This window comes from Cebus imitator, unplaced genomic scaffold, assembly GCF_001604975.1.
Source record: "Cebus imitator isolate Cc_AM_T3 unplaced genomic scaffold, Cebus_imitator-1.0 Scaffold266, whole genome shotgun sequence".
In the NCBI taxonomy this organism is placed as follows: domain Eukaryota; kingdom Metazoa; phylum Chordata; class Mammalia; order Primates; family Cebidae; genus Cebus; species Cebus imitator.
In genome coordinates this window covers 3,187,847-3,192,217 of record NW_016107581.1, presented here as the reverse complement: position 1 = coordinate 3,192,217, position 4,371 = coordinate 3,187,847, and the positions used below count along the sequence as shown (strand labels likewise).

Genomic DNA, 4,371 nt, shown 5'->3' with positions numbered 1-4,371 from the left:
CTGGGCGTGGTGGCACGCACCTGTAGTCCCAGCTACTCGGGAGACTGAGGCAGGAGAATTGCTTGAACCCAGGAGGTGGAGGTTGCGGTGAGCCGAGATTATGCCACTGCACTCCAGCCTGGTGCCTGGCGACAGAGTGAGACTCTGTCTCAAAAAAAAGAAAAGAAAATTACCCTATGGGATAGAGGCCCCTTCCCTGACCTCTAGATGAGGTCCCAGAGGAAGCCTGGCTGTGCCCTTTAATAGACTTTTTACAGTCTTAGCTGGGCGGCATCTGCTCCACTGTGAGGTTTCTGTTCCCCACTGCAGCGCTGGTGAATCAGAGCGAGGAATCATCATTGGTTTGCACAGTGCCATTTCTAGATTTTGTTTCATAAACCTATGCCCAGTTCACATCTAGTAACAGAACGTGCTCAGACACTGTGACCGCCGTGCCAAAGCCGAGACTCCTGATTCAACTGGATAATATTTTCATGTGTAAAAATCGTGGCTTTTTAAAGACATGAAGCATATTAAAAGAATGCCTGATTCTAGCCAGTTCAAAGGTTAGAAGAGCTGGAGGCAAAGATTTACCATTTAAGGTTCAAGATCTTAAGATTTGTGATCTTAACGATTTATATATCTAAAGAGCCAAAAAAAATGAAAAACCAGTCCACTATGGCTGCCTCCTGGGCCCTTGCCTTAGCTTGGTGTAACTAAATATTGCAGATTGCATATCTAAAAACCGATTAAGTAACAGACTTCCCTGACAGACAAAATTAGGAAAAGTTTCAGTCGAATCTAGTAACATCGGATCACCCCGAATCAAGGGCAATGTACCCCGGGACTATGAAAAGAGGCCTGCCGGACAGTTTTAGTCTAACGTGACGCTCTGCTCATATCTAGGCCATCTTCACCAGGTAGGAAGCGCCTTCAGCAAGCCAAAAACACAACTCCCAAAATCAAGTAGGAAGGTAGCAAACTGAAGATTTTTGTCCCTCCAAAATTCAAATGTGGAGGCCTAAATCTCCAATGTGATGGAATTTTTTTTTCTTTTGAGACGGAGCCTTGCTCTGTCGCCCAGGCTGGAGTGCAGTGGTACAATCTTGGCTCACTGCAGCCTCCACCTCCCAGGTTCAAGTGATTCTCCTGCCTCAGCCTCCTGAGTAACCGGGACTACAGGCACATACCACCACGCCCAGCTAATTTTCTTTCTTTTTTTTTTCTTGTGGAGACATGGTTTCGCCATGTTAGCAAGGATAGTCTCCAACTCCTGATCTTGTGATCCACCCGCCTCAGCCTCCCTAAGTGCTAGGATTACAGGCATGAGCCACCTGGCCAGGCCAAGTTGATGGTATTTTAAAAGTGGGGGCCTTTGGTAGGTAATTAGCTTATGAATGGGATTAACGCCTTTATAAGAGACATTAGAGAAATGATCTCTTTCTCCACCAAGTGAGGGTGCAATGAAAACACTATGGTCTGTAAACCAGGAATACGGCCTTTGCCAAGACCACTACTATGCTGGTGCCGTGATCTTAGATTTCCAGCTCCAGATCTGTGAGAAAAGTTTCTGTTATTTAACATACGCAGTCTATGGTAATTTGTTACAGCGGCTGAAACTAAGACAGACAGCAATCCCCAACATTCATCAGAGTAACACATTTGCTTCGTAATAAATAAGCATCTTTTTTTTTTTGACGTTTTTAGAGACATGGTCTCACCGTGTTGGCCAGACTGGTCTTGAACTCCTGGCCTCAAGTGATCCATCTCAGCCTCCCAAAGTGCTGAGATTACAGGCATGAGCCATCATGACCAGCCAGATAAGCATCTTATAATTCCCATAAATTTTGGAAACTGAGTTGGTAAATGTTTAATAAAATGAAACCTGAATCTTTACAATTTTGTTATTAAGGGATATGTCAATATTTGGAATTTAGTCACATGAGACTTTAGCCTCTTCATGTAACAGTTCAGCCCTGTAATTCCAATTTAAAATATATAATTGAATTACTGATTTAGAGTTGTAATTTTAATTATATAATATTGGAAGATTTAAGTGATTTTTAGTGTTCCCATAGCTGAACTTGATTTGCTAGATTTACAACAGTTATTTAAGTACTTAGAAAGGGTTCTGTTAGTTAAAACAAACAGCCATAGTCTATAAAAGGAAAACCAAGCACATGTAAATTATAAATGAAATTTTAAGTGTTCCAGGCTGTTTATTTAGGTTTGTAGAAAGGATCAAATATTTTAAGGACCCCTTAAAAATGATTGTTAAAATTAGCTGTATTTATAAACAGAAAAATAAGATTTATAAAATGAACTTCAAAGCTTAAAAAGTACTACGCGTGGAGTTGTAACATTAATTGATTATTAATTTTTAAAACAAAAAAACTCAGTAATCTTTTCTGCACACAAGAACTACCTTGAAGGATATTTTTAAAGCCATATTTAACAACATTCTTGGGAGCTTAGTGAATGAATGAGGAAAAAGAATTATGCTCACAAAGAAAACACAGATAAAACGTATTTTTTTTTAAATATGGCCCAGAGTTAAAACTAAATAGTTTGCTTTCACTTACCCTCTCCTATCTTCCAGTAAATGCAGGAGAAATGTTTCAAGATAATGTGGATGAAGCAAAAGATCAGAATTATTCAACAAGTACTTGTTATTGAGTACCTAGTCTGTGTTTCACTCTATGGGAAAATGCAAGAATATGTGACGTTTATAATCTAGTGGGGCAGGTAAGTCTCACAAATGTGAAACAATCAAAAAACAGAATGATTCAGTTCAATAAACACTTACTGAGAGCCAGCCTTGCAAGAGATACAGTGACTGGCTCCAGGGAGGAGGAGGGGCTGGGCTCAAAAACAATAAGCTTTATAATTAAGTGCTAAATTGCGTGTTGCAGAAGTCAGATGAGAAGCATTCGAAGAGAGACACCAAAGTCTGTTGGAACAGCTAAGATTTATGGATGAGGTAAGAATTGATCCGGGCTTTGAAGGATGGAAAGGACTTCAATAGGCAAAGAAGGCGGAGCTGCAAGAGGGGTACTACGTATCTAGTGTGCAAGGAGAAGCAACAAGAGACCAGCAGATGCCACACATTGAAAGATAGTGGAATTAGACCATGGAGCCGCTTCTAAATTACACAGAACTAAAATTAAAACTAGTTACTAGGGACTAATGAAAGCAATAATAATTACTAAAAAGCAATAATAGTTACTACATTGAGAGGAGGTTGCATGAAATAAGATAAATCCTCCTCTGCCATAGCAATGAGTCAGTAGGTACTATTTAAATTTGATTCATCATAAAAACATTATGAGCATATAGTACTAAACGTTTTGTGATAAACACCAAAGGAAAAATAAAGCTAAAATAGCTTTTCTCTGGGGCGGGAACTAAGGACGAGGAGGGTGGGGGACCAGAGAATGTTGTTCATCCTAAGCTTTTCTGCACAATCTGAGTTGATACCACATGAATGTATCACTTGGATCCAAATATGAAAATTCAAAACAAATAAACTCAGCTATTAGGCCATGTTTGTTTGACCCCGAGGCAGATTTACTACTATGCTAATAAAGCGCAAGCTCTAATTCCTTCCAAGACCCACATCTAATTTTGCATTTATATACATTCTGTTTTGTTTTTTTTTTTTTAAAGGCCCTCTCACAGTCATATAAGCACTAGACCCTGGACGACCCTGGTTTGAACTAAAATCTTTTTCATTTCTCACAGTTCTCGAATGCCTTTCTTCCTAGAAAGGACCTAGTCTCTTTACTTTCAATGTTGCTTTTAATCAAGGCGTATGGTTTTAGTTACGCTAATAAATAAATTTCGCTTCAAAATAAAAATCCCTACTTGATTCAGTAAACAATATCCAGGCACTTAGATTTTTTTGTTGTTCTTGTCCATGAAAAGAGTACATTCTTTCATTGCTTTTTGTTCCTACGTGTTAAGTTTCAACTTTCAATAAAAAATTAATAAATCTGATTCCTTAATCATAAAAACTTGTTTTACACATGATTTACATGTTGCCAAACTCCATATAAAACATGACAAGGATGTGACTGACTCTATGGATGGTACCATCACACAGAAGGAGGAAGGAGCTAATCCAGTAACATACATTCAAGGATTAAACTGTAGATATGCACAATGTGTTTGGCACTGTTCATTAATATGACAACACCTTCTTCTCAAATACAGGGATTCTTAAGCATTAATCACAATATGCCAGAATTTGCACTTAGATTCTTAAAGAAATGAGCAGGGGGCCGGGCGCGGTGGCTCACGCCTGTAATCCCAGCACTTTGGGAGGCCGAGGCGGGTGGATCACGAGGTCAAGAGATCGAGACCATCCTGGTCAACATGGTGAAACCCCGTCTC

The 4,371-nt window shown here is 39.4% G+C and overlaps 1 long non-coding RNA gene across 2 annotated transcripts in view; it reads right to left on the bottom strand.

Moving 5' to 3' along the window:
- The window catches only part of LOC108283951, a 16,799-nt gene extending 13,734 nt beyond the window's left edge, over window positions 1–3,065 (bottom strand). For both annotated transcript variants that reach the window (XR_001817030.2, XR_005195739.1), the window contains exon 1: window positions 2,562–3,065. This is a non-coding gene — a long non-coding RNA (uncharacterized LOC108283951). The remainder of the gene's footprint in view (window positions 1–2,561) is intronic.
- Window positions 3,066–4,371: the final 1,306 nt, after the last annotated feature.